At 36.2% G+C, this 19162-nt stretch overlaps 1 pseudogene; it reads left to right on the top strand.

The window, feature by feature from the left end:
- The first annotated feature begins 7127 nt into the window (after window positions 1-7127).
- LOC132306631 (chloroplast envelope quinone oxidoreductase homolog) overlaps window positions 7128-19162 on the top strand; it is a 31096-nt pseudogene continuing 19061 nt past the window's right edge.

Genomic DNA, 19162 nt, shown 5'->3' on the forward strand with positions numbered 1-19162 from the left:
ATAGAAATGAAAATATAGTATAAATAATATTTAATGGTACATATTATATATACCATTATATTATGATACAAATTATATATAATATTATAATGATGGAAGAGTACGTATTGTTGCAATGATGGAAGATATGCGGCTAAGAGTGATCATGGAGTGGATATATATATGAGAGTATTAAAATAGGTACAAGGACATTTTTGTCTAAATAATATATGAAAAACTAAATGTCCAAATAGATCCCTTTCAGCTAACTTCTATTAGTTAAATCATCCCCCTCGAACAGTTGAGGAGGATTTACGGACAAAAAAATAAAAAATGGGAGTTTAGTGAAAAATACAGATAAAAAATAGGAGTTTAATGTAGTTCACCCTAAAAAAATGATAAACTTCATGAAAGTTCTTTCATGATTTTATAATGAGTTGCCACGTTTTTCCTTCTATTTTTTTTTTCTTTCTTTTTTATTTGAAAAGTTTTTATTCCTTTTTTGAAGAGAGAGTAGATACAAATTTATTTAGGGAAAGCATCTCTCTGTACATGCCTGGGAGGAAAAGAATATGGTAAGTATATCTATTAGAAGAGATAGAGACGACTAGTTGTGAAGAAGGGTAGTTAGAGAAATGATTATTATTCCATGAATATAACCATGATATCAAATTTTGGAAATGAAAAGCAATCTTCTCTTTGCAATAAATTCATTCCCTGTTATTCAAATTCGAAAAAAAATAAAATAAATAAAATAAAAATATCAGTAAATTAAAATTTATTATGAAAACAAAATTTAATTAAACGATATTATGAATATTTTTATTTGTATTGAATGATTCATTTGTCCACTTTTTAAATCGGATTTCATTTAGAACAATTCGCTCTATAAAAGATGAGAATTTTATTTATAAGAAAATAACTTAAAATCACTCATATTACCATAAATATATATACGAAATTTGGCCTATGAGAGAGAGTCACGTATCATTCAAGATCCAAATCATGAAATTTATTCATGATGTGTATCAGATAAACATGACTACAAAAATTGTAGCCATGTCTTTCAAGATAAAAATCATGAAATTCAATTCATTATATTTATCATTTCTCATATTATGTTCTTATTATTGTTGGTATTTTTACCATCTTGGTCTCAAAATACTTTAGTTTTCCTTACCGTTCAATGCCTCCAAGACTCACCCATGGATATTAATTAGAATATATTTCTATATTTTTCTTGTAAACAACATCTTATGAAAATGTCCTAGAAGAAGGGTACATGCATTTTTATTAAATATGATAGGACATTCGTATTGTTGGGTTTGTCATTTTATTTGGGAAATTAAAATGAGTAAAATTATTATTATTATTTTGCTACGAAGGGTATAACGGTGATTGTGATGTAACACAGCCACTCGAGAGAGGGCTTGTAATTGTGTATCTCTGTCTTCCTCCATTTCTGAAAAATAGTAAAACCAATGTGCGCAAACGGAGTAGATGATATTGTCGAACCCAGTAAAATTCTTTGTGTCGTGATTTCTGTTTTGTGCTGTTTTTGTTTCCTATTTGATTCTGTAAATTGGTTATTTGTTATGTGTGTTTGTTTGTTTCCCAACAACTGGTATTAGAGCGAAGTTATGCCAAATAGCAGAAGATGGGAAAGTGAAGATCGAAAGGTTCAACAGTTCGAGCTTCGACTTCTAGAAGATGCAGATCTAAGACTATTTGTATCAACCTCATTCGGGAAAGAAACCAAAAGATGAAGATTAGGTTATACATGACTGTAAAGCCATGGAAATAGTGCGTTTGATTCTCGCAACATCGGTTGCTTCGAACATCTCCAAAGAGAAGACGACAGAAAGTTTTTAGTAGCCTTAGAAAAGATGTATGAAAAACCTTCTGCACTAGATGGATTTGTAGTTCAACGGTTCGAACTTCAGCTTCTAGCTAGAAGATGCAGATATAAGACTATCTGTACCAGAAGGATTTGTATCAAGCTCTTTCAAGAAAGAAACCAGATGAAGGATGAAGATTGGGTTAAAGATGACCGTAAAGCCATGGGAATAGTGCGTTTGAGTCTCGTACCATCGGTTGCTTCGAACTTCTCTAAAGAAGACGACAGCAGGTTGTTATCACCCCTAGAAAAGATGTATGAAAAACCTTTTGCGTCAAATAAGGTCTATTTGATGAATAAGTTGTTTAACCTAAAAATGGTTGATGACGCTGTCGTGGCTGAACACCTCAACAATTTTAACACCATCAGAAATCTGTTGGTATCATGTTTGATGATGAGGCCAGAGCCCTATTACTCCTGACAAGTTTGCCGGACAGCTGGGATGACTTGGACAATGATCAATTCCTTTGTATTTGCAAAGTTTAAATTAGAGGATGCCGCTAGATTTATTTTAGGAGAAGAAGTTCATAAAATGAATTCAAGAAAATCTTCGCAATATAGCTCTGTGTTGAGTACCGCTGAAAAGGGCAGGAAAAACAACAGAGGAAACGATAAGAATCACGGCAAATCAAAGTCAAGGGGTCTACCTAAAACTCGACAATCTGACCAAAGATCTGAAGGCTGCTGAAACTATGGAAAGAAATGGCACATCGAGAGAGATTACAGAGCTCCAAGAAAACAATAGGATGGTAATCATCAAAGGGGTAGGGATACAGCGAATCTCACCGATGGAGAGGACAACGATACATTGATCATGTCGAGGATTCCCGCTTACAAGTCTTGGATTGTGGACTCCACTGGTTCTTTCCATGTTGCCTCACGCAAGGAATTCCTTCAAAACTATGTGCAGGGGAATTTTGAAAAAAGTGTACTTGTGTGATGATGAAGCCTGCAACATTGCTGGAAAGGATGATGTGCAAATTAACCCAGCCTAATGGAATGTTGTTCAAATTAAAGGATGTGAGATATGTTCCAAGCCTAACTAGAAATTTAATTTTTGTGGGACAGTTGTGTGACACTGGAATTGTGCTTGTCTTTCACTTAGGGGTGGCAATGTTTGACATGACACGCTAATACGGCACGAACACGACACGAGATAAGAGAGTTTAGATTTGGATTTGGGTTAATCGTGCTCATGTCGTAATCGTGTCGACATAAATTGACCCGCTAACAAAACATGTTGTGTTTGTGCTTGATCCTGTAAACACTATTATTAATTATTAACCCGATTAACTAAATGTGTTAGATAGATGTGTCGTGTTCGTGTAAAAAATGACCCATTTAACTAAACGTGTAGAATAAACATGTCGTTTTCATGTAAAAAATGACTTAAACGTGTCTTTTCGTATTGTATTAAGTCTTGACCCATTTATTAAATAAGTTACGCATGTCGTGTCGTGTTAGACGTGTAATAATCGTATTGAATTTGCGTCAAGAGCCTTAAACACGATTAATAATCGTGTCGTAATCGTGTCGACACGAACACAACACGCCAACTCAAATTGCCACCCCCTACTTTCACTAGTGATTCGTGGAAGATGACCCAAGGGGCTATGGTGTTGGCTAGTGACAAAAAGGGGATCCTTTTGAACAACAAAGCCCTATATCTTAAAATTAATTAATCAAGTTGATGATAAAATATGTGCACGCCCCTATGGACATTATGCATTTGTTACAGAATAATCCCTTAGATCTACTAAAAACTACGGTAAAGCAGTTTATGCCTTGTATGTGATGGACACTCATAATAGTAACTGTATAACAGTAGAAAAATCAGGGGTTGAAGCTATTACGTGGCATAGAAGGCTGGGGCATATGAGTGAGAAATGAATGAAGATTATGGCGTCAAAAGGGAAGTTGGCAGGGTTATAGTCTCTTCATTTAGACTTCTGTGAAGACTGTGTTTTTTGGGAAACAGAAAAAGACAGCTTCACAAGGGTACTAAGAACTCTAAACTCCAACTAGAATTGGCTCATACTAATGTATGGGGACAATATCAGGTACCTTTTCTTAGTGGCTTATGATATTTCGTTTCTTTCATTGATGATACTACAAGAAAATTGTGGGTGTATTTCTTTAGATATAAATCAGATTTGTTTGGGATATACAAGAACTGGAAGGCTCTCGTTGAGAGAGACAGGTCGGAAGTTAAAATGTCTTGAATCTGATAATGGTGGTGAATACTGTAAAAGTAAATTTGACACTTATTCTGCTAGGAATGGGATTAGAATATTGAAAGCAACCCCAAGAAAGCCACGGCAGAATGGAGTTGTTGAGCACGCGAAAAAGACTATCCTAGAAATTGTAAGAAGCATGTGAATTCAAGTTGGGTTACCCAAGCCATTCTGAGCTGATGTTGTAAACACCACAACATATTTGATAAACAAAGTACCTTCAGTTTCTTTGAATGGTAGACTGCTTGAAGAACCATAAACTTGAAAGCAGGTATATCTCTTCCACTTACATATTTTTGGTTGCACTGCCTATACTCACATTAAGTCTAATAATATGACCAAACTTGATCCTAAGTCTCAAAAGTGTGTTTTTATTGGCTATGATACTGATAGCTATCGGTATAAGTTGTAAGAAACTGAAAAATGAAAGGTTATGTACAAAGACCTACTCAAGAAAAGAGTTGACAAATCTGATATGGTCGAATTTAAGGAAATAACTAATAGGAATGTCTTGAAATTAAGCTCAAATTATTGATACACATGCAACCACTTTTCCAAACAGACTTGATCACAGACTCCTCCCCGAAGGAGATCTTCTAGAGATCATAGACTTGTAGTGTGATATTCGCCATCCTTCTATTACTTGTTTTTGACTGATAGTGGTGAACCAAAATGTTTTGAGAAAGCATTGCAGGTCGAGACCAGGGAAGAGTGAGAGCATGCTATGGAAGATGAGATAGAGTCACTCTCTGTAAACCAGACATGGGAGCTAATTCCACTCCCTAAAGGAAAACCAGCCCTACACAACAAATGGCTTTACAGACTAAAGGTTTGAATTGATTGAAACAAATGTTATGAGTCGAGATTAGTAGTGAAGGGCTTTTAGCAAAAAGTAGGCATTGACTAAACAGAATTTTTTTCTCACGTTATGAAAATTTCTACCATCAGATTTTTCCTTAGTTTTATGGCAGTTAAGGACTTATATTTGGAGTAGTAGGATGTCAAGACTGTTTTTTTCCATGGTAACTTGGAGGAAGATATTTATATGCACCAACGACAGAGGTATGTTGTGACAGGAAACGAGAACCTGATTTGTAAGCTCAAGAAGAGACTGTGTGGGTTGAAGAAGGCTCCAAAAGAGTGGTACAAGAAATTTGACAATTTTATATCAAATGCAAGTTTTCATAGGTTTGATGTTAATCGTTGTTGTTATTTTAAGAAAATTAATACATCTTATCTCATACTTCTCTTATATGTAGATGATATGTTTGGTGCATGTTCAAGCATGGTTAAGATTTCAAATTTCAAGGCGCAATATCCAAGGATTTTCCAATAAAGGATTTAGGTGCTGCAAAACATATCTTAAGTATGCAAATCAGCAGGGATGGAGTGAAAAGAAAGCTTAAGTTATCACAGTTTGAGTATATTGAAAATTTCTTAAAGAGGCTCAACATGAATGGTACTAAGCTAGTTAGCACACCTATAGCGCTAGCAAGTCACTTCAGACTTTCAAAAGAACAATTTGCAACCATTAATGAGGAATGCGAATATATGGCTAGAGTGTTTTATGCATCAGCTGTAGGGAGTTCGATGTATGCTATACAAGGCCAGACATTGCTCATGCAATGAGAGTTGTAAACAGATTTATAAGCAATCTAAATAAGGAGCATTGAGAAGCTGTTAAGTGGACTTTAAGATATCTTAGAGGTACTACAGACAGGGCTTTATGTTAAATTATACTTGCAGGGTTTTGTGGATTCAGACTTGGTAGAGGTCATTGACAGCCGGAAGAGCTTTATTGGGTATATTTTTAATTTGGGTAGTACAACAGTTAGTTGGGTCTCTCAGTTACAAAAAATTGTGACCATATCTATGACAGAGGCAGAGTACATAGTTGACATAGAGGCATGCAAGTAACAGATGTGGTTGAAATTTTTCATGAAAGAGATGGGTAAAGAGCAAAAGACTTTTATGTTATTGAGTGACAGTCAAAGCACAATCCATCTTGCAAGGTAACTGAGTCTTTCACCCGAGAACTAAACATATAGATATTAAATATCACTTCATTCACTCACGCTTGGAGGAGGGATAATTTATATTGGAGAAAATTCCCATAAGAGGCAATCTTGTAGACAGGCTGACAAAGGTGGTTACTGTTGAGAAGCTGAAGACATATTCAAGCCTAGAAGACAGGGAAGTCTCACACTTGTTTCTTGTGGGGTATGAAGGTATCAGTGGCAGTGAAGCATATTAGTATCTAGGTGGGAGATTGTTGGGTTTGTGGAGTCTGATTATTTAGGGTGGAACCCGAGCCATTTTATTTGGAAAATTTAATTAATTAGTGGTATTTACACTGATTGTTATGTAACCCTAGCCTATTAATTTCGTTATTGGCTACACAGTCACCCAAGAGAGGGCTTGTAATTGTGTATCCCTGTATTCTTTCATTTCCAAGGAACAGTGAAATGGTATGATATTATCAAATCACGTAAAAACCTTTGTATTATGATTTCTGTTTTGTGTTGTTTTTATTAGCTGCTTTGTGTGCTTGCTTGTTTTCTAACGAGAATAACTCTCTCCTGAATTCATATAATATCATATATTAAAGATGTCTATAAATAAATGAAGTAACAATTTATTGCGGTAAGCAGTACAATAATAATAACTGATATTTTGTTTCACAAGATTAAATGTATAAAAAGTATAACTAAAATGGTCCATGTTGATATTTTTTATGAGTTTCAACGAACCGAAGTTAAAATTTATTTTCACTTTTTATTTTTATAATAATAAATGATTTGAAAAAAAATTGGAGGACCAATTGGAGTTTCAAATTAATTTTGGGACCACAACTTAGGCTCATCTATGACATAGCTACTTTTGGGGGGTCCATTAAATAAAAAAATTGGGGCAGTGTGTTGATGACCATTTATGGTTGCTCAACTTTTCCCAAAGCTATTCCGTATTCACAATGTCAGGGGTCCCTTTGATCATTTCATATGGTGGTTTGCCAGGTGTCTTTTGGGTGTTTGCTCCTCCCTGTCAATTTGTGGGTCTTGTTAATTTGTTGTGGTGTCACATGGTGGTTTGCTTAGTCATGGTTCTTGGAGATGTCGAAGGGTGTTTTTATCACCAAAAAAAAAATAAAAATAAAAATAAAAAAAATAATAATAATTTCCCAAAGCTAAGGTAAGCAACTTCTGCTCCGGATTTTGCTTTCTAAAAATAAAAATAAAAAAATTATCAACTTATAACAAAACAATACATTGGGGCTACCACTGCCACTGGTTGATTACTTGTTACTCTCGATCTCTCTCTGTATTGTGTTTGCGTGTCTCTCTATCTAGAAATGGCCGGGAAGATTCTTATGAATGCGGTTTGCTACTATTGTTATGGAGGAGGAGCTGCTGCTTTGAAGGTAATTTCTTATGATTTCGGAAGTTTCTTCTTTCATTTTTTGGGTAATTGAAAATCATATAAACCAGTCTTCTACTTTCACGAAATTATAGTCTTTTTTTATGTACTTAAAAAGGGTGAATTGGTTTTACGTAACTTGGTGAGAAATTTTTTATGAATTGAAGTATCATTCAAATCTAATTGCTTTAACCTCTATTTACAAAAAGGAAGATTTGACTCTTAAACATTGGAAAGCAACTCGTTATGTTATGCCCTTCAACCCAACATTTATATTTTAAAATTTACTTTTATTCTATATATATATATATATATATATATACATGAACTTTTTTTAAGCCTTAAAAGTTAAAAGTCATATTGGTTGGATCACTGAAACGGCTGAGTAGACCAGACCCAATTCTCGGCGTAGACGAAGTCCGTTGTTGGCCTTGTCACTCTCCTTGCATCGCCCGTTAGAACAGAACCGCCGGTGCGATTCATCCTTGGCTACCGGCAGTCCGGGTTGTTCGCCTCTTACAGTCGCTGTCTTTGCTCGCTGTCGGACTCCATGCTTGCCGGTTAGAATACTTCATGCCGCTGTTACCATCTGTCCACTTCCTGCGGGCTCGTTGCAGAAATTTCACTGTCATCGCCGCCGTTCAGAAATCTCACAGAAATTTGCGCAAACCTTTCTCTCTCTTCATGTGCACATCCCTTTGTTGGGTTTATTTAGGAAAGCCTAAATGGATTTTATTAAAGTCCAAAGCCTAGCCCTTTAGGGTGAATAACTCTAAGAAAGTCCAAATAAAAAGAGAGGGAGATCAGCCGTAGTTTTTTCCCAAGAAAGAGAGAAAAACGCAGTTTTTTCTCATACTATCCAGATTTCATCAAAACTTCGATCCCGCTTCGTCCGTGGTCCGACCGAGCTAAAATTTGGAGAAGAGGTTCACGACTCACTAAGTTACAATCTGAATGGTGGAGATCGGATTTTGAGCTCGGGAGTTGGGGTTCGTGCCCATGAACAGTAACCGGGTTTTTGATATATTCTCTCCAATTCTCTTTATTTTTGCCAAGATTGGTGATATCTTGATGAGATATATTGTAGCCTCTAATTGCGATTAGAGAAAACTTTGTGTACCCATTATTTGATTGATAGTGGAGATTTCAACTGGACTAGATCCCGTGGTTTTTCTTCCTCATACTGGGAAAATTTTCCACGTAAAAAATTGTTTGTGTTTTTGTGGCTTGGTGTGATTGATTATTTTTTTATTATTTTCAGCACATATAAAAGTAGAGATACACTATATTTGCTTGAATATAGGGAGAAGAGTTATTCCGCTATGTTTGTGTATATTCTCTCCAATTCTCTTTGTTTTTGCCAAGATTGGTGATATCTTGATGAGATGTATTGTAGCCTCTAATTGCAATTAGAGAAGACTTTGTGTACCCATTATTTGATTGATAGTGGAGATTTCAACTAGACTAGGTCTCGTGGTTTTTCTTCCCACACTGGGGAAATTTTTCACGTAAAAAATTGCTTGTGTTCTTGTGGCTTGGTATGATTGATTATTTTTCTATTATTTTCAGCACATATAAAAGTAGAGATACACTATATTTACTTGCATATAGGGAGAAGAGGTATTCCGCTATGTTTGTTTATTGTTATCTCTCCCAACAAAGTGGTATCAAAGCGCCAGGTTGACAGATTGTCAAGTTGGCAGTTTGAGTTATGGAAGCAAATACGAGTACAATGATTAATCTCAATGCTATATAGACTGAAAAGTACACTTCTGAAAAGGTGTACTCATTATTTGTCAGGGAAGCAGAGCAGAGTTTCCTTCAAGAATTCCCCTCATTCAAGAAAGTCAGAGATACTGGATTTGATACATTCAGATGTGTGTGGCCCTATGAAAACGAGAACACTTGGTGGCTCCAGATACTTTGTGACCTTCATAGATGACCATTCAAGGAAGTTGTGGGTATATACCTTGAATTCAAAAGACCAAGTGTTGGCAATGTTCAAGCAATTCCAAGCCCTAGTTGAGAGACAGACTGGGAAGAAACTGAGATGCATTCGTACTAATAACGGTGGAGAGTATTTTGGTCCTTTTGATGAGTATTGTAGACAACAAGGTATCCGGCATCAAAAGACAACTCTGAAAACTCCTCAGTTGAATGGCGTAGCAAAAAGGATAAACAGGACACTAGTTGAGAGAGTGAGATGTTTGCTTTCACAAGCCCAATTGCCAAAATCCTTTCGGGGGGAGGCATTGAGCACAGTTGATCATGTGTTGAATCTTACACCCTGTGTTCCTCTACAGTTTGATGTGCCAGACCGAGTTTGGATACGTAAGGATGTTTCCTATAATTATCTGCGTGTTTTTGGGTGCAAAGCATTTGTGCATATTCCAAAAGATAAAAGTTCCAAACTTGATGTGAAAACGCGACGGTGTATATTCCTTGGCTATGGCCAATATGAGTTTGGGTACAAGCTTTATGATCCAGTTGAGAAGAAAATTGTGAGAAGCAGAGATGTCGTGTTCGTAGAAGATCAGACGATTCAGGATATTGAGAAAGTAGGGAAATCTATGTCTCAACAAGGAGATATCTTAACTGATGTGGATCCAACTCCTCTGAAAAATCTGCCATCTCAGGTTGAGAATGATGTTCAGGATGACCACCAGTGTACAGGTGATGTGAATGTTCCCCTACAGGTTCAGGGAGATGTTGAAACTGATAAGCAGTTGATAGCGCCAGAGATTCCACCAGAGATTCCATCCAAGAAGTCTGCCAAAAACCGCCATCCTTCCACTTGGTATTCAGCAGAGTAATATGTGTTATTAACTGATGGGGAAAAGCCCCAGTGTTTTACAGAAGCCATAGAAGATGAACACAAGACAGAGTGGGTTGAGGCCATGTAATATCCCTAATTTAAAAGGACAGTCCTGGAATTTTAATTTAATTATTTACGTGTATTTTTCTTAATTTAATTGCTTTATTTGGCTTGGTTGTTTTGTTTTTATTTATTTACATTATTTATGGATATTTATTTACATGGTGTATTTAATAAATTGCTTTTGTTTTTAAGGTATTTAATTTATTATTTAAATTTTATTTTATTCTAAATGGACCAAATTAATTACGTGAGTTGGTTTACGTTAGGTTTACATTAATTACATGAGTTGGTTTACATTAGGTTTACATTAGGGTTTAGTTTTAATTAATCGTGACTGGGAATGGAGCCGACTTAGAATTTATTTGACGTTGGACTTAGAGTTGGTGTCGTATTAGAATTAGGTTATGGGATGAAGCCTGTAAATACATATTTCGTTGGTTTAGGGTTACAAATAAAACTCTTTTCACCCTATTCCCTTATACTGTGAAATAGAGAGAGATTACAGGGAGTTACAGAGAGAGCTTTTTGGTCTTGAGTTAAGATTTAATCAAGGAGGGGAGTTTGGTGGATGATACTGGACTGAACTAGGAGCAGCAGAGGTCGTTTAACACAACCGACGTTGCCGGAGTTGATAGAGACAACAGTTAGAGATTTTAAATCAAAGTCTCAAAGGCAAGTTTATGTTCTTCGCTTTCCCATTAATTCGTGTTCTGTGCATGCCTAGTTAGACTCTAGGGTTTTATTAAAGGCTAAAACGGATTGAAACAAACATAATTACATGTCTTCCATGCATATATGAATTTATTTGATCTCATTGTATTAACTGTTTTTCATAATTATTGAAATTCTGTAATATGTTCCTTCTATGTTTACAATTAAGTATTGTTCTAATTGAGCTTAGTATTATAATTGGATGCCTCGTAATTAATCTAGAACTAAGTTTGAACTCTAAAACAAGTCCATAGAACAGTATTTAATTGCACAAAATTAATTAGAATTAAATCTGTAAAAACTTGCTTAAAAATTTCTAACAGAGGTTCTGTGTTCGTGGCTTTAAAAATTAGATCCTATACATGTTGGGATTGGATCTAAGAGATTTAAGATGAACCTAGGACTGAGTTGGAGCTTAGAACAAGGATTAAAAACATCACAGAGGGTTCTGTAAATCACCGGAATTGAAATAGTTGAAGCTAAAACGGACGAGGGCTGCTAAGAGGAAGGAGAGAAGGCTCCAAACCTCTTAGAGCCGGCTCTAGGTGTCATGGAGCCGACTCTAAGATCCTAGAGCTGACTCTAGGTTGAAAAATAGAGCAGGCTCCCATTTTAAGAGCCTGCTCTATCTTGAAATGCACTGTAACGTGGGTTTTTTTTTTAAACTGTTTGGTTTTTGGGTTTCTGCAATTAATTTAAATTGTTTAAATGATGTGTGGGACTGTATAAGGCTGGAATTGTGATGGAAAAATATAAATTCACAATTGGATTGAGGAATAGAGCAAGCAAAACCTAAGAGGAAATTTGTAACTTGCTCACTGTTATGCTAATTTTATTTACTAGAATTTGGCAAGAGTTTTATATATAATCATATATTTTCTTACAGTGTTCTAAGTATGGTGACTTAATTAAACTCAACTATACTTAGATTGTGTTTAGTGGTACTTAAACTGTTATGAAATTTTATCAATTCATGGACAATGTCGGAGGATCTGCTAGGTTTATATTCTGAAGCTTAGCAAGATTGTTATATATGGTTTAACTATAAATATAAATCATATTTCCATAGTATTATAAGTATAGGGAATTAACTAAAATTTCCTATGCTTAGCTTGGATGTGATTGATACTTAAAATCCTATTAGCGATTTCAATTCCTGGACTGTGTTGGTGAATGTGATCGCTTAAATTTATTGTAGCAGTTTACATTATTGGATTTGGATTTTGGCCTCTATAATGAATGCCTAACATTTATGTACATGCATTAAATTTATCTTATGCATATTCTGGAGTGTGGTTGATGACTGTTTAATATAGTTTTGTCAACTGTGTTCACTGGAGGATTGTATGTACCGGTATGGGACGGTGACATACTAGGTATGGACTAGTTCAAACACTAAGTTCTACCTAACTTGGATTAAGGTATGGATTAATCACAAAGGTTAAGTCCATCACCTACATGTGTCATATCAATTGTGAATTGAATGACCTATTATGGTTTCAGGATGGATTTGTTATAAATATATCAGACCACTACACAGATGGATGGTATTTTGTATTAGGAGGAGTATGGACTTTATATATATATTATATGGTGCCGTGGTATGAGCTTGAGTCTCATGACCACGGTTAGGGTACGTATATCGCCTAGGATGGATAACTGGACATAGATGTTATTCCCTGGTAGGCCTAAATACTCATGCCCACCCTCGGGTGCGTATTTGCATGTTGTCTTCTATTCAGGCTGAGACAGACCTACTGGACTAGCGAGCGTCCTATAGTGTGTACTATATATACATCTATGGACTACTCTAGATATTGTTGAGTCTTCCTAGGATGTATCTGTGTATCGGATTACTGTTTGGATCGTAGTAAAATAGGACTTGCATGTGGGCCTGACCCACTCCTTTATTTTTCAGGTGTTCATCAGTTCCAAGGTTAAAGCTTGGACGAGCAGAGCAGATACAGACTTCCACTTTACCGATGATGTAGGATTTCTTTCCAGATGTTCGATTTGGATTTTATCTTCAGTTTTTACTTTCATTTCAGTTTGGAGTTTCAGTAAGGGTCCACTAGAGATGGATTCCCGAGTTGTAAGGATTGGAGGAGTTTGAATAAGTTGGTTTTTAATTAGTTTAAGTTGAGGATTTCTTTTTAATTTAGTATTCTTTCAGTTTTTAACTTTTATTTCTTATTCACTTTGTATTTCGTGTTCGATTTAAAATACTTTAATTGTTTGATATCCCTCGGGTTTGGGCTCAGACCTGATCAACCCGCGTCTCGGATCCGAGGGGTATCACAGGCCATGCAAGATGAGATGCAGTTATTATATGATAATCACACATTTGAGTTAGTAAAGCTACCTAAAGGAAAAAGAGCTTTGGAAAACAAGTGAATTTACAGGAAGAAGCCAAATGGGTTTTCTTCAAGGCCACGGTACAAAGCTAGATTGGTTGTCAAAGGGTTCGGTTAGAGAAAAGGTATTGACTTTGATGAGATCTCCTCTCCAGTAGTAAAGATGTCATCGATCCGTATAGCACTCTGCCTAGCAGCTAGTCTTGACTTGGAAGTTGAACAGATGGATGTGAAAACTACCTTCCTTCATGGTAATTTGAGGAAGAGATTTATATGAAGCAACCAGAGGGTTTCAAAGTGAAAAGGAAAGAGGATTATGTGTGTAAGCTGAAGAAAAGCCTATATAGTTTGAAACAAGCACCGATACAGTGGTATAAGAAGTTTGAGTCTGTTATGGGGGAGCAAGGCTACAAGAAAACAACTTCTGATCACTGTGTATTTGTTCAAAAATTCTCCGATGATGATTTTATTATTCTACTGCTTTATGTGGATGACATGTTGATTGTTGGCAGGAATGCTTCAAGGATTGACTAGATGAAGAAGCAATTGAGTAAGTCATTTGCTATGAAGGATTTGGGGCCAGCAAAGAAAATTCTTGGCATAAGAATCAGTCGTGACAAGAATGCCAAGAAGTTATATTTGTCACAGGAGGAGTACATTGAAAAAGTGCTTCAGAGGTTCAATATGGACAACACCAAAGTGGTTAGCTCTCCTCTTGCTACCCACTTCAGACTGAGTACAAAGCAAGGTCCTTCTACAGATAAGAAAAAGGAAGACATGGAAAGAGTTCCTTACGCCTTAGCAGTAGGAAGTTTGATGTATGTAATGATTTGCACAAGACCAGATATAGTCCATGCAGTTGGTGTAGTTAGCCAATTCTTGTCAAATCCGGGAAGAGAGCATTGGAATGCAGTGAAGTGGATCATGAGGTATCTTCGAGGCACTTTCTGTTTGAGACTTGGTTTGGGAAATGGACAACCATTGTTAGTTGGCTACACAGATGCAGATATAGCAAGGGATGTGGATACTCGTAAGTCTACTTCAGGTTATTTGATCACTTTTGCAAGTGGGGCTGTAGGTTGGCAATTGAGACTTCAAAAGCGTATTGCTCTTTCTACAACAGAGGCAGAGTTTATTGCAGCAACGGAAGTGACTAAAGAGTTGTTATGGGCAAAAAAGTTCTTGAGAGAACTTGGTTTCAAGCAGCAGAGGTATGTGTTATTTTGTGATAGCCAGAGTGCTATTCATCTTGCTTAGAATTTTAGTTTCCATGCAAGATCTAAGCACATTGATGTACGATAACATTGGATCAGAGATGCGTTGAACAATAAGTTACTTAAACTTGAGAAGGTTCACACTGATGATAATGGTTCTGATATGTTGACAAAGACCCTACCAAGAGAGAAGCTTGAAGTTTGTTGTTCGTTCACCGGGATGGCGATTCCCTCCACATAGTCGGAAAGGAGGAGACTTGTTAGGTTTATTTCCTTCTATATGGAGGAAAGCTAAAGTGGTTTTATTATAGCCCAAAGCCCAGCCCTTTAGGGTGAATAACCCTAAGGAAGTCAAAATAAAAATAGAGGGACATCAGCCGTAGTTTTTTCCCAAGAAAGAGAGAAAAACGCAGTTTTTTCTCATACTGTCCAGATTTCATCAAAACTCCAATTCCGCTTTGTCCGTGGTCCGATCGAGCTAAAATTTGGAGGAGAGGTTCAAGACTCACTGAGTTAAAATCTGAACAGTGGAGATCAGATTTTGAACTTGGGAGTTGGGGTCGTGCCCATGAACAGTAACCAGGTTTTTGGTATCTTCTCTCCAATTCTCTTTGTTTTTGCCAAGATTGGTGATATCTTGATGAGATGTACTGTAACCTCTAATTACGATTAGAGAAGACTTTGTGTACCCATTATTTGATTGATAGTGGAGATTTCAACTGGACTAGGTCCTGTGATTTTTCTTCCTCACACTGGGGATATTTTTCACGTAAAAAATTGCTTGTGTTCTTGTGGCTTGGTGTGATTGATTATTTTTCTATTATTTTCAGCACATATAAAAGTAGAGATACACTATATTTGCTTAAATATAGGGCGAAGAGTTATTCCGCTGTGTTTGTTTATTATTATCTCTCCCAACACCCTTCTCCCTAGTCCCTTACTCTGCAAAAACCCTTTCCCCTTTCGTTATCACTTTTTTCCCCTTCTTTTGATCAATCATCGGAGTATTCAATTGATGTCGAATTTTTGCAAAACCCAAATCTAATTCACCAACTCCCATCTCGCCGGAGGAAAGGGAAAGCCAGCTGCGACAGAGCCCGTGGGATTGTTTCTTCATAGGCAGAAAAAAAAAATTAAAAAACAAAAAGAAGACAGAGAAAACGTGTCCGACGACGTGGGTGTGTGTTTTTCGGCTGTGGGTTGCTGCGCCGTCGTGGGTAACAGTCTTCTCACCGGCAGTTTGCATGGCGGTCATGTGTGGATTGTGGGTATGGGATGGCGGGTTGTGTTCTCCGACGGCCACGGTTTGTTGGGTCACTATTTTGCGTCAATTCCAAGTGTTGTTTTCTTCTCCGGTGAAGTGGACACCAGTGAGGTTGTGCTTGTTATTGAATTTATGGGTTGTTGTGCTTTCTGTGGGTTTGTTTACAGTGTTTTGAAATGGGTGGTTAAATTGGTTGGGTGTTTGTTGTTGTTGTGGTGATTGGGTTCGGTGTCATTTCAACCGTCGTGATGCCATCTCCATTCTCTCCGTCAATCACCCGCATCACCAATTTCAGATCTCGTCTACCCAACCGTTTCAATGGTCCCACCAATATGACTTTTAACTTTTAAGGCTTAAAAAAAGAAATCTACTCAGGACCGTTCAAGAGTCGCCTTGTTTGGACCGCCTGAGAGCCTCTCTCTCTCTCTCTCTATATATATATATATATAAGATCAATAAATTTAAATAGAGTATGTAACTCTTCATAGTAAAGATTGAAATGAAATTTGACATCTAGGGCTTGTCCGAGTATGCAAACTCTAATCTACGTGTCAAAATCAAAGAGTGGACTTAACACAAATGTGCTACAATCATTACATGTCTTTTATATGCAATCTAAAGTCCACCCGTGAAAGAAAATTTTTACGAATAACAATCAAATTTTGTATTAAAATTAGTCCATATTTGCATTCTAGACTAGTGGCAAGAGTCAGACTTTAACCATCATTAATCATTCCAACCGATGATCCTAGGTTCGAATCAATTTTTTAAACCCACCAACTACTAAATAAATTATCTCTTTTAATATGAACCAAAATATATATATATAGATTGTACCCAAAAGTAACAAAAAAATAAGTTATCAAATTATCTCTTTTGGCAAGAAATCAAAAATAAAATAAAATATGATGCCTTAATTCCTTCTGGGATCTAATCAATCCATGAAGTCTGCACGATTTTTTCATTTCCAACACAGAAAAGATGAAATCCTTATCGCCCCTTCTCAAGGGATTATTTGGTGTGAGTTTGAACCAAATAATATTGTTGACAAGGTTGGATTGAATTCTTCCGATTAAGGCATCAATTGGATTATGGAATCTTTGTAGCTGCTTTTTATCTTGAATGACATCAGGAAAATCACGAATTTTGATAATGATGTGATCCTGTAGTTTTATTCCGTTGTGGGTTAAAACTAGGCCAAAGAAATCAATAGATTCCTGTTCAACATCTATCTTTGTCGGAGATAGAATGATTCCATGGTTTTTCAATTTTTCTGAAAGAAATTGGAGATGTTTTTTGTGATCATTTCTTGTTTTAGAGAAAACCAGAATATCATCGATGTATACAACAACAAAATCTTTAAGGTCATTAAAGATTTTATCCATCCATCGTTGATAGATCTGAGGTGCAGTATTGAGACCGAATGGCATTACAGTCCACTGATAATGACCTCGTGGTGTGCTGAAAGCAGTTAATGGTTTGGATTTTTTCCGTAATTTTATTTGCCAAAATTTTGCTTTACAATCAAACTTGCTGAAGATTTTTGCTCCGCGAGTTTGATTAATGAGAACATCTTTTCAAGGAATAAAATATCCATCGAATATTAAATGTTCATTAAGCCGTTTATAGTTGTTACCATACGGGCTTTTCCTCTTTTAACCTCACTATGGTTTCTTACCATAAAAGCGGGACTACTATGAGAACTTTTAATCCATTCAATGAGCTTCTTTTCGAGAAGGTCTTGAAGTTGGTCGTCGAATTCGTCTATATCTTTTTTGAGATATATCATGGGTTTGACGTGAATAATGATATGTGCATCTTTGAGTTGTAACTTGCAAAATCGAGGACTTCTTTTCCACAGATTTAAAGGGTTATCAGAGAAATTTTGTCTCAAAATAGAATATAACCAATGGGATTCATTCAAGACAAAGAGTTCATTATTTTCTCGTTTTGGGGGAGAAAATTTTTCATTACAAATAGAAGCTAAATTTTCTTGAATTAGAATTTCGACAACTGTTTTGTCTTTCAAAGTTAAAGAAATTGTTTTTTCGTTTAACTGTAAAGGAAGATAACTGTAAATAAAGTTACATCCTAAAATGAAATCACAATGCAAATATGGAAAGCAGAGTAATTTTGGTATGATAAACTTATTGTCATTTAACCAAATAGCAATTTCTTTTTCTTTAAATTGAATGACATTCATTGGAGCTTCTGCATCAATACCTTGTACACCAATGGGATGTTTCATTTGTTGCCATTTTTCTGCTGGTATGGCGTTATAGCGACAACAACTGGTAGTTGCTCCGGTGTCGATAAGAACACAAAGACTGTATGGTTTATAGCCTTTGAAGTTAAGTATGCCGTTGACATAGGTATACTTTCGCTTTTTCCCTTAAGAATGGGCGATAAGGATTTCATCTTTTCCGTGTTGGAAATGAAAAAATCGTGCAGACTTCATGGATTGATTAGATCCCGGAAGGAAAGGTGCATCAATGGTAGCTTTTCCTTTTTCTGCCCATGTAAACCTTCTTCGTGGAGGTAGTAGATCAGAGGACTGAACGTTGGATGTTCGTGGAGGAAGTAACTTGTCCTATCCAGATGGTTCTCGAGATAGTCATGCTGAAACTAATATTTGCAACTGTGGTTTTTCTATATTGGTTATATAAAGATTTGAACCAGAGGCTTGAATAGTCATAACAGTGGGTTCAACTATTCGAATTTTGGGTTTCGAATTAATGTCTTCGAATAACCAATTTCTAGGGATTTCCAGATCTGTCCATTTTAATAATTTTGGTTCGTTTACTGAGTCAAAAGGACGTGGTTCAAACAATGTAACTAATTTAGAGTCAATTGTTGGAACAGTAGCGGTTTCGGGTTCTCGTGTGAGTTCATAAAGAACTTTCCACTGTATTCCTAACCCAGGAGAATCATGATCCATTTTAAGGTTTGAAAGTTGGAGTTTAACTTGAAGAACTTTCTCAATATTTGGATCAGTAAGGGAAAAAAAATAATTTGGTGTGAGTTTGAACCAAATAACATTGTTGACAAGGTTGGATTGAATTCCTCCGATTAAGGCATCAATTGGATTATGGAATCTGTTGTCCATGACTAGAGCAAGAATGGGTTGATCAGTACCTTTTCGGAAAAGAGAAGTGATCTTAATTTGAACCATTCCTATATGAATATATCATGTAAGAGGATTCTGTTGTTTCCATCT

This window comes from Cornus florida, unplaced genomic scaffold (genome assembly GCF_030987335.1).
Source record: "Cornus florida cultivar Cherokee Brave unplaced genomic scaffold, ASM3098733v1 CherokeeBrave_3.0.0_Hap2_Chr05, whole genome shotgun sequence".
Lineage (NCBI taxonomy): Eukaryota > Viridiplantae > Streptophyta > Magnoliopsida > Cornales > Cornaceae > Cornus > Cornus florida.